The sequence below is a fragment of the Halichoerus grypus genome, chromosome 14, assembly GCF_964656455.1.
Source record: "Halichoerus grypus chromosome 14, mHalGry1.hap1.1, whole genome shotgun sequence".
Taxonomy (NCBI): Eukaryota; Metazoa; Chordata; class Mammalia; order Carnivora; family Phocidae; genus Halichoerus; species Halichoerus grypus.
The window spans coordinates 53,916,809-53,929,337 of record NC_135725.1 but is presented as its reverse complement, the minus strand read 5'-3'; positions in this window follow the sequence as shown (position 1 = coordinate 53,929,337).

Genomic DNA, 12,529 nt, shown 5'->3' with positions numbered 1-12,529 from the left:
AACAGTAAATCCAAGGAATTGTCTGATGTAGAAATTCATAATAAACTATGAATTGTTGAAATTAAGTGCCTTGCAAAGGGAGAAAATGCTGAGAAAAAAATGAATAATATAATGCAATTCTCTCCATAAAATTAGAGAATAGCCTATTTACATTTTGAAACTGAATTAAAGAAACCGCCACTTCAAGAGAAAAGACCCCTATGTAGCAACTCTTCTCATCTTTTTTGAATGTATGAAAAGGAGCTTACAAAAAGCCTGCAGATGACATGACAAAATACTCTACTTATTTGTTTCAAATAGAAATGGTGTTGGAAGAAGAATCCAGAAATTTTGTGCTCATAAATATGATAAGTTAGAAGACAAAATAAAAAAATGAATATTAAAGAAGTGATAGAGTGCTTTACTTGGCTACTTAGTGGATTAATAGTTGTAGGCCTCACCTCTATGACACTGAAGAGGCGATCCTACTTTTGAAACAATGGGTTAATGGAGTTTAACTCTGTTATGGGAGCTTTATAACTCAAGCAGCTCACTGTGACAGAGGAAACCAAAAGTCGTAAGTCTCTTAAGATAAATTCTAGGGCTCTTCTATTTATTATGTACCTTAAGGGGTTAGAAATATTTCTCTGTGATAGTTCTACATTTTCAAAAAAAGGGGGAAAAATGGAAAAGGATGCTGGTAGTTTTGTGATCATAGTAATATAAATCATACAAAGTTTTTTGGTTTCCCCTTTCTCCTTTGGAAAGTTATTCACAGTGCTACTTTACTTGTGGGCTAGTCGGCCTTATGCTAGAAGATAGACCTGCAAAAGTCAAAACAGATAGTTCGTTCACTGCACATGCTATTGAGGGTATGTTCTTAAGTGTATGAAAATTAATACAGTCTCATCTTACCAACACTGTGAAGAATGAAACATTGGAATGAGTCACCATCATCAGAGATGCTGCCACCTAGTGCATGGAGTCTGAACTGAGGAAGGTCCATTTCTTCAACAAATGGTGATAGAAAAACTGGATACTGATATGCAAAAACAAACAAACAAACAAACAAATCTAGGCACAGACCTTATACTCTTCCCAAAATTAACTTGAAATGGGTCATGGATCTAAATGTAAAGTAAGTGCAGAAGCGCCCGGATAGCTCAGTTGGTTCAGTGTCCAGCTCTTGATTTCTGTTCAGGTCATGATCTCAGGGTCCTGGGGTTGAGAGCCCCACCTTGGGCTCCATGCTCAGCAGGGGGTCTGCTTCTCCCTCTCCCTCTCTTTGCCACTTCCCCACTCGCGCTCACTCTCTCTCTAAAGTAAATAAATAAATCTTAAAAATATATATATATAAAATGTAAAACTATAAAACTCCTAGAAGATAGTAATGGGGAGCAGAATATACCATCCCCAAATATGCCATTTTGGCATATTGATTATTTTAATTTAAAGTTACCTGAGAAACAGCTGGTGCAAGAGGGCCACTCTGACCCTTCTTGGTTCCCCTGAAAGCAGTAAATAAATCTGTCATGTGAAAGCTACAGCTTGTACCAGGAGGGTAAAGGGCATTCCTATCACTGGAGATGGGGAATTCAAGGTCAGGAAGGCTGCATAAACAAACCTTGTTACTTCTTCATTGATTTGCCACCCCAAACCCAAACCCCTTTGTTTTGTCAATTCTTCATAAATTTATTGTTTCTTTGTCTAAAAAGCATAAAAGCTTCCTGCTTTGGTCACTTGTTTGAACCTCATATTTTGGGGCTTCTATACATATAAAATTAAATTTTTCTCTTGTTAATCTGTCTTACATCAACTTAATAATTAGACCAGCCAAAGCACACAAAAGGGAAGAAGGGAAAAGTTTTCCTCTTCTACAGTAACATAGGAAAAAACTAGGTAATTTTTGTACATTGATGCATTTTTAGATACAATACCAAAGACATGCTCCATGAGAGAAATAATTGATAAATAGACCTTCATTAAAATTAAAAACTCCTGCTCTATAAAAGATAATATTGAGAGAATTTGAAGACAAGTCATAGACTAGGAGAAATTATTTTCAAAACTCATATCTGAAGAAGAACTGTTACCCAAAATATACAAATAAATCTTAAAACTCAACAATAAGGAAACAAAAAACCTAATTAAAAAATCAGACAAAGGCTTTAATAGACACCTCACCGAAGAAGATATATACATAGCGAATGTACATAAGAAAAGATGCTCCACAACATATGACATCAGGGAAATGCTAATTAAAGCAATAAGATACCACTATACAGCTTTTAGAAGGGACAAAATCTGGAATACTGATGACAACAACAACAAATGCAGGCAAGGATGTGGAGAAACACAAACTCTTATTCATTGTGGGTGGGAATGCAAAATGGCTCAGTCGCTTTGGAAGACAGCCTCACAGTTTCTTGCAAAATGGAACATACTCTTGTACAATCCAGCAATCATGGTTCTTGATATTGGAGTTGAAAACTTAATGCCCACACAACACCTACACAAGGATGTTCACAGCAGCTTTATTCATTATTGCAAAACTTGGAAGCATCCAAGTTGTCCTTCGGTAGATAAATGGGTAAATAAACTGTGGTACCTTCAGACATGGAATGTTATTTAGGACTATGAAGAAATGAGCTATCAAGCCATGAAAAGAACCTTAAGTACATATCACTAAGTGAAAGAAGCCAATTTGAAAAGGCTACATACGATGTGATTCCAACTATATTACAATCTGAAAAAAGTATGGAGATAAAAAAATTAACTTTATTTTTAAATGAATAATTGTCACTTATTTTATTTAATATTGAATATTTGCTAAATAAATTTTATTTAATAAATAAAAATTTATTTAAAAATTTTTTTTTACTATTTCTCTCATATCAAGGATTGATTTCTCCAAAGAATAGAATGGTTTCCCCCAAAGGAACTTGGCAAAATTTTGGCTTTTGCTTGGAATATGTTGCCCCACTGCTAGGATTAAGCCACTGAGGTGAATGGGAGGGTTTGAAGTGGGACAAGAAGCCCCGTTATGTGCCATATCCTGTCTGACACATAATATTGAAATGATGTTTGGCTACTGTAGTTAATCTGATCAATACAATAATTTGACCACAGAATTGGTATAATAGCTTTTTTGCCCTACTTTTCCAACAACCTGAGATCTCACCAATAAGCTAAGGGGAACTTTTGGAAAATTTACTTATTTGTAAATTGGGGCTCACCTGTAATCTTAGTAGGGAGCTATATCTTGCTGGTGTTGACATTGCTGAGGTGTGGACCCTTGTGTCAAACAGAACTGGCTTAAAGTCTCAGCGCTGCCACTTTAGGATTTGTAAGCTTGCCAAGTTTATATAACTTCTAAACACGAGTTGATTCATCTGAAAATTGGTCATAAGAACAGATTAACAGTCCAATGAGTCACTATGAGGACAAAATCAGATAAGATATTCGTTATGTAAGTCCCTCTATAAAAAGTAGTTTTCCATAAAGGAAAAAACAGTGTCTTTTTTATTATTATTTATATTCACTAGAGCTGTATTCTGCATAAGAGAGATGTTCAGTGAACATGTGTTTCTCTCAGCTACTCTTTAATCCATGTATCCACAGAGACAGCCAACAGTGGTCGCACCATTGCTCTGATTTTGAGAAATCTATTTTTTAAAAGATTTTATTTATTTATTTGTCACAGAGAGAGCACAAGCAGGGGGAGGAGGAGAGAGAGAGGGAGAGGCAGACTTCCCGCTGAGCAGGGAGCCCGACGTGGGGCTCGACCCCAGGACTCCAGAATAACGACCCGAGCTGAAGGCAGCTGCCCAACCAACTGAGCCACCAAGGTGCCCCTAAGGAATCTATTTCTGAGGCAATAAGTAACATGGTCTCCATAGGCATGGAGATATCTTAAATTAAATTACCTGGCAACAACAGACAGCTCACTAATGATGAGTTTATATGGGCATAGCATCAATATGAGATTGCAAGCTGAAGCATTAAATTTTTGAGCTTATTATCAAAAGGGGTGGTGATGCAAATACTGCATAGTCAGATTTTATAACAATGTTTCCCTGATAGAAAACAGCACAAATCAGATGCTTATCGCTTGTGAAATTTTCAAAATAGCTTAAGTGAAAAGAGGGCATAAAATTAAATGCCCTGGGATTGCAGATGCCATTTTTCAAGGTGAATGATAGTCATATTGCCTCTGTGTCGATGTTATGACTCTAAAGCAATGTGGTAATCAGAGATGGAAATGGAGGAGTGTACTTTTTATTTAAAGATTCCAACTAGGGGCGCCTGGGTGGCTCAGCCGGTAAGCGTCTGCCTTCGGCTCAGGTCATGATCCCCGGGTCCTGGGATCAAGCCCCGCATCAGGCTCCCTGCTCAGCGGGAAGCCTGCTTCTCCTTCTCCCACTCCCCCTGCTTGTGTTCCCTCTCTCGCTGTGTCTCTCTCTGTCAAATAAATAAATAGATAATCTTTAAAGCTTCTAACTATCTGCTGGGGCGCCTGGGTGGCTCTTTTGGTTAAGCTTCCCACTCTTGGTTTCAGCTCAGGTCATGATCTCAGGGTCCTGGGATGGAGCCCTGTGTCAGGCTCCGCGCTCAGTGGGGAGTCTGCTTGAGACTCTCTCCCTCTGTTCCTTCCCCAGCTCTCATGGTCTCTCTCTCTCTCTCTCTCTCTCTCTCTCTCAAATAAACAAATAAGTAAATCCTTTTTAAAAGAAGAAGTTCCAAGTACCTGCCACACTTCAAAAATGCAGAAGCCTGTTCATGGAATCTGCAAGCAATTTCCTTCCACTGAGTTCTCCTATACATCACTTTGTAAAGCATTTCATGTGAAAACAAAATAAGAATTTTTTAATATTACTTTTTTTTAACTAAAAGAGCAGAGAAAAAAATTTGATATGTTTTATTTTTTTCCTTTGTATTCTTAGAGATGAGATGGCCATATTTTCCTCTTGCCTTTCTAGGTACCAAGAACTATGTCCCCACCAATGGAAAGAATGTGAATTTTCTTTTCCATATTCCTGACTGAAGTGCAAAGGGTTTTACTGAAGTGACTCCAGGGATAAATCATGATCTTAAACTTTATCTAAGGTAATCAATTTGCATGTGTTATCCTAGAAAAAAGTATCTGTTGATGGATATAATCCACATGTTACCAATGGGGATTGTGGGGACATGAGGATGAAATGCCTAGAAGTATATCTGGGTAATATGGCAAGCTTTTATAGATACACTTTTAATTGTTTTACCCTAGAGAAATTTCAGTGCTGCTTCATCTTGAAGGAAAAGATATAATAAAATCTTATACTTTAAAGTGCTTTCTTCTCATAAGATTTGGTGATATGCCACAAATATGACCTGGTTTTGCTTCACAGAATCATTGAGCTTTAAGTATCAAATACTTTATTCCCAATTTATAGATGGTGAAAAACTGTAAATTTCATAAACTTTCATAAGGGGACACAGTCAGTTGATAGAGAAACTTAAAACTGAACTCAGATAAAACCAGACATTCTGACTTTTCTTCAGTGGGTCATAAATTAATATATATTTCAGAACTCAGCTTTAAATACTTGGCATTATTGATCCCTTTGTTTTACTTTGTAAACCAGAGAGAGAGAGAGAGAGAGAGAAACCTAGTTTCATTAGAAATTAAGTACAATTATTATATACATGTTTCACCATTCTACAGTGTAAGCTCTATTTACTTAGATTTTCAATTATGAGAACTGGGTTACCTTAGTTACAAATGCCTCTCATTCTAAAGAACTTTTAATGTGGGGGTGTGTGTAGGGGTGCGGCAGAAATACATTCAGTTGAACATAACTGTTAGAGTTTTGTTTGAATGGTAGCTGCATCATTATCTCATAATTGATAATAACCTTTGAAATATATGAAAATCATCCTATATAAGGGAATTTCCATTAAATCAGCTTATTTATGTTAATGTACCAAACAAATAATCACAAAACTGTGATTGTGTGGTAGAGAGAAAATAATAATTTTTGTAGGTTTAACACTTAAAACATCATTTATTACATGTTATTTTGTGAGTGTATATACATATGTGTGTACTCAATTCGCACTCTGTTTAAGTAGGTTTGTCCTCATGAGCTTGACCAAATTCTACAAATACCAATATTTCTGATTCTTGACTCTGGAAAGAAGGTGAGTGTAAGGAAAGTAGCACAAAGCTCTGTGACTTACAGTTGGTCTTGGAATTATTTTCCAGGGAGGGACTATGATTAGTTTCTTTAATCCAATGGGCAATGGATTATATAGCCTTCAAGGCCTTTTGGGAAAATCACTGGTTCAGAGAAACTCAAGACTAAGGATTGCTAGTGAATTTCTATTAGTTTTGACATTTTAAAAATAGTTCCTTATTTCTATAATAATGTAGAATAATAGTCCTCATTATATTTTTAAGTTATAAATATCTATATTTTTAAATATTATTCTGAATGCAAAGATAAAGTTTCTGGAGCATAGCAGGTAATTATTTACTGACAGTAAACACTCCAGTTCCTCGTGCATCAATTTCCTCCTTCTAGAACAATACAATGGGATCCAGATGAGATGTCATGCTACCTGCAGTGAAGTTTGTACTATATGCAAGGAACTCCAGAAATATAAATTTGGGTGGTTATACAAGAAAGGGGCAGGGATAGATGTCCCTTCTCCCTTCCTGCATTCAATTTACAAAGTTCAAAGACACGAGATGAAATCCAGTTACTAAACTGAGGCCATTAATGGGACTCCTGGGTGGCACAGTCTGTTGAGCAGCCGAGTCTTGATTTTGGCTCAGGTCGTGATCTCAGGGTCTGAGATAGAGGCCAGGAGTCTGGCTCCGACCTTAGCACCGAGTCCGCTTGAGACTCTTACTCCCTCTACCTCTGCCCCCCCCTCCCTACTCCCTCAAGCGCTCTCTCTCTAATAAATAAATAAATCTTAAAAAAAAAAAAAAGATTCCCTCCCTCTCCTTCTGCCCCTCCCCCTTGCTCATGCTCTATCTCATTCTCTCTCTAAAACAATAAAAAATAAATACAAGTAAATAAATAGAGGACAGTAATACCAGTATTTCTTTGATTAATTCTAGGTATAACAAAGCATTATGGATTCTTTCTTTCATTTTCTTTTAAATTTTTTGAATAGGGGCTTGAACTCATGACCCTGAGATCAAGACCTGAATTGAAATCAAGAGTCAGAGGCTCTACCGACTAAGCCACCCAGGCCCCAGACTTTCTTTTCTTCCTTCCTTCCTTCCTTCATTTTTCCTTTCTTCCTCCCTTCTTACCTTTTTTTTTGCCCTTCCTTCCTTCCTTCCTTCCATCCTCCCTTCCTTTGCTCACTCTCTTTCTTTCTCTCTCTCTAATTTTGGAAGGTATCTTTTGTAAAATACTTTTTTTTTTTTTACAGAAGTAAATATATGTTTACTGCAACTTAAGTATTCTCAAATGAAAATTCAGTTATGTCACTGAAGACATGGATCAGCATTCCTAAACACAAAGATCCTAAGTTTCAAACCAAGTTGAGGTGCTATAAAGTAGATTCAAAAATAGTATACCAAAATCACAGAAGATATTCACGGTATTATTCTTCCCTCCCATCAACACAGAATATGGAGTCATAGATGAGATACCAAGTTTTATGCATTAATATTTGTGACCTGAGGAACACTGAATCTTCCTTGTGATTTGATTTTGATCAGAGCTTTCCTGTCTAAACATCACTTCTCCCAAGGTTATTTCATTCATCAGAAGGGCCCCACTGCTTCTCCTATAGGAATAATTCTCTAAACCAGCCAATAAACTGTTCAAAGTACACTTTCAATTCCTAGGCTCTTAAAATAGAAACCAATTTATTTGGGGTACAGCAGTCAAACAGTGCAACATAGTCACCTCGTCACTATATTTTTCCAGGGTAGGATATTTTTAACCAACTAAACAGCATGGGACTCGGGGCTCTCTGAAGCAGAAAACAGCAAATGTGAGGGCATATGCTCTTTGCCAGACACATCCTGGATTTCTGGACTTACCAAGTCAGCAATTGTCTCGGTGAAGGCACAAAAAGCCTGACCCCATATCTCTTCTATAGTCTGCAACAGCTCTGTCAGCTGATATGGCGCGTTAAATACATACTTCTAAATATTAGAAATTGAGGAAGTTCAGCAATTGGTCAATTCCCAGCATGATATGACCACCTGGAGGAGATAAGCAATGACACTTGGGAAGTGCCTTTCTTATTCTTAACAGAAATTATCTTTTGTAGACTGTTTCATTTAGGAGTAGTTTGATGGAACCACCATGAGTGATATGAAACATGGGGATTATTATAGGAATTAGATCTTACACAATTCATGGAAGCTGCCTGCCTCTGTATATGGTGATACAAGTGAGGTGCCTGTAGGTTCTGAGGAATAGCAATCAGGAAGAGACAATGAGCATGAGGCAGCAGAAAGTAATAGCCAAGGGGCAGCCACAGGGACAAACTGAAACGACCTTCAATCTCAAGGACACGGGTAACCAACCTGCAGAAAAGTTGGAAGCCTCACCATGGAGCTGAACAGGGACCTGGCCCAGAGGATAAAGATGCTGAAGGAGATCTGGTGGAAGCACAACTCCACCTGAAAAAGGTAGGTCAGTACCTCGGTGACAATTCACATGTGTTGCAGAGGTAGGTTGAGGCTTCAATTCAACCTTTCAAACTCATGCAAATTTTTCTTTTGGCCAACCTTAACCTGAGACAATAAAGAGAAGGGGATTTGAAGAAAAGTTTTGGCTTAGCCAGGCTGATACACTATAAAACAACTGAAGTCCAATCTTATTAAATTCACATCCATGCAAACACCTTTTATCTATATTTGATTCCAAGTAGAGACATTAATAAAAATCTTGGTTCTGCCCAGCTTGACCCAATCATCTTTATACAATTAAAGATATGATTCTCCATAGTGAGAAATTAAATTCTTTATGTTATTATAGCAGATTCTGGGAGTTGTTCATTTCTCTTCTAGCAAAATCACACACACCCCTTTTCTTGGTGAAACTCTTTTCCAATCAGTGCTTAATTCTAACACAAGAGCAATAAGGAAGCTGTGAATTCAATTTGCTTGAATCAAATCCATTTACTCACAGACTTTGTATTTGGTTTTCATTTTATTTCAAATTTTGGCCCTGCAGCTACAAGAGATAAGAGGTTTGTTTTTGTTTTTGTTTTTTTTCTTAAGGGCAGTCGTAAGACTTTTCTACTCCTTTACCTGGACCTTGTTCTGGGAATCAAAAACACTGAGCTGACCATTTTCTTTCCCCAAGTGCTCCCGCACATTTAGTGGTAACCAACCAAGACCATTATTGTTCTGTTTTTTACCTGGGACAACAAATACTTGGTCACCCAAAGACTTTCCTTTTATAGGTACTTGATTAAAGGTATCTACAGGTTATAACTTAAGTAATATTTTGTCACTGTATGTCATAAATTCTTAGTGTCCCCTTTTTCAGTGACAACAGGGCCACTAATGCCTCTAAATTTAATCAGATAAAAAAAATCCATTCCAGATAACCCCGAATGAATTCACATAACCCACCCCAAAATTTTCTTTCTCCTGGAACCACTTTGCTTAACAATTTCTGTACCAGCTAAACTTTGATCCGGGAAGCACAATCCTTAGAATAGTATGGAATAAACCATTTATTATAGATATTAGATTTTACATAGTTGCGCATACTGGTAAAGAATTCTACAGAATGCTTTTCTTTCTGTGCCTGATTGTGGCCCTAAAATCACTAAATGTCTGCAGGGTCAATTCTCAGAAACAAACCTAGACAGAAAGCAGGACAGAGAGTAAGGACAGAGTAAAACAAACTGACACTTGTTGTCTCTCACCAGCTCCAATCTCAATAACACAGGTGATCTGCAAAACTAGTTGGAGCCACAGAGCAGAATTCAAGCCTGGTCCAGGACTCAAGGAAGCTGCAGGAAGGAATCCAGGCAGGAACTGAATTGTGCTCTCCTTCCATTCTTCCCTTCTATTCCTGTTGTTTTTCTCCAGAGAATTGCTCTCAGAGGATGATGGCATAAACAGCGAAGCATCTAAGCTCTTAAACCACCTTATTTTCACTGAAGTTTTCTGTCTTTGTTTCAAATCCAAAATCAAATAGCCTATCTGCCTTTTCTAACATTTGCTAAGAAAACAGAACCTTGCGTTGGTTGGGATGGTTATGATTTTGAGATTCTAGTATGTACATGCTGAAGTGCCAAAGGAATATAAACTAGAACATGCTTGTGGGAAAATGCTGCCTCTTGCTTCCAACATAAAAAATAATGATTTTATCTTTTTCACTAGTTATAGAGGACAGGCATTAGCTTGAAAGAAAAAGGGGCTTCTAAGATGTGTAAATACACTAGTAAAGCTTATCTTCACAGGATTTTAAGTAATTTGATCTATAAAGGTCCTAAAAGTAGAGATGTTAAAACTTCTACACACAAAATTCATCACAAGGGGTCTGGGCACCAGCTGAATGCTAGACTTATCATTGAATGGAATTGTAGATGTGATATAAGATATAATAAATTACTATGATTGAAATCATATTTGAAGCAGCTACCTATTAAAGGGGGAAAAAATAAAGCAAGAAATTAGCCAACAAGTTCAAACCCATAGAATTAATTAATAAATCAAACAATTCAAGTATTAACTTAGCACTGAAATTATTAATATATGGTATTGTATGAGAATTTACAGAAGTCCTGGACATAGTTCCTGCCTTCAGGCTGGCTCCAATCCACATAGGAAGTAATAAGCTGAATATAGCAATAAAATACACTTTATAATGTTCTCCTTTCTTGAAGATCCCATGTTGTCTGCTAGCTGGATGATTCCCTTGTCTGCTTTGGAGCTGATGTGATTTTCACTGAAGAGAAGACATCTCTTTTATGCTATGTCAGAACAGAGTCTTAGTTTCATTTGCTCTTTGAAATAAAGAAGTGAGGAATCAACTTTGTGAAAACACCATATACTTGAGCTTGTATTAAAAAATTTTATTTTCGGGGTGCCTGGGTGGTTCAGTCGTTGGGCGTCTGCCTTTGGCTCGGGTCATGATCCCGGGGTCCTGGGATCGAGCCCCGCATCGGGCTCCCTGCTCCGCGGGAGGCCTGCTTCTCCCTCTCCCACTCCCCCTGCTTGTAGTCCCTCTCTCACTGTGTCTCTCTCTGTCAAATAAATAAATACAATCTTTAAAAAAAAAAAAAATTTTTTTTAATTTTCTTTTTCTTTAAAAAGATGGAAGGATCTCAAGATAAAAAAAGAAGTGGCTTCTGTATAAATTGTTGTGTCTCAAAGCAGCATATCAAGACTTGGCCTTTTCGATCTCAGCGCTAACAAAGTGGCACCACTGGCCTTTGGTGATTTGTGACGGTCATTGCATTTCAATTGTCTGAAACCAACACTACCCTCCAGCATCCTCCTCTTAAACAAGAAAAGCCATTTATCAGCTCTGCCTGATGAGGCCTGAGATGATGCAAAGCTTCAGCTGGCTTGTGGACCTCTTGGTGCTTGGACCAAGTTCAGCACTTCTAGTCAGCAAATTTTCAGCACAGTTTAGTGTTAGATGCACTCTCTCATTGTTTGGACAGTTCAGATAATAATTTTTGATGTGTTTATGTTTATGTGTACCTGAACTAAATGAATGTTGGATGCAAACTTTTAGGGTAACAATTGATGTGTGGCCGATGAATTTCCTAAGCATTGTACAATATAGCAGCAGTGGGAAACTGAGAAAGAAAAATGCACTGTGTTAAAATATAAGGATGGTGTCAGAGATAAGAGGCTCAAAGACTCACGTAAGTGTTAAAACACTGTTTTTGTGTGTGCTTGGAGAATAGAAGGTAGTATCCTTCAGATTTTTTTTATTTGTACTGGTTGAAGTTGATTTATATTTATATGTTACTTCAGTGTGGTTATTTCTGTTTTAAGCAGAGAAGTGGAAAAACTCCTGATAGGGGCGCCTGGGTGGCTCAGTCATTGAGCGTCTGCCTTCGGCTCAGGTCATGGTCCCAGGGTCCTAGGATCGAGCCCCGCATCGGGCTCCCTGCTCCGCGGGAAGCCTGCTTCTCCCTCTCCCACTCCCCCTGCTTGTGTTCTCTCTCTCGCTGTCTCTCTCTCTCAAATAAATAAATAAAATCTTTAAAAAAAAAAAAAAAGAAAGAAAAACTCCTGATAGCATCAAAGAAATCAATTTAGCAAGTTTTTTAGATTATATACATATTTCCAGCACTGTGATAGATTCTAAAGGGAATATAATCACAGTGTACATATAAGAATCTTCCTGGATTTTAAAAAGCCTGCGAACTTGGTAGACATCCAAGGTTAATAAACATCAAAGTGCAGAGTTAAAAACAATAAAAGACCAAAATATATGGTTCTGAGATGATACATGCTTTTCTCAGCGGAGGTTTCCATTAGGACACAGGCCTTGAAATATATACTGACCTAGCAGCTGCAAGGTCAGGTCAAGGATGACTGAGATCCACATGTTAA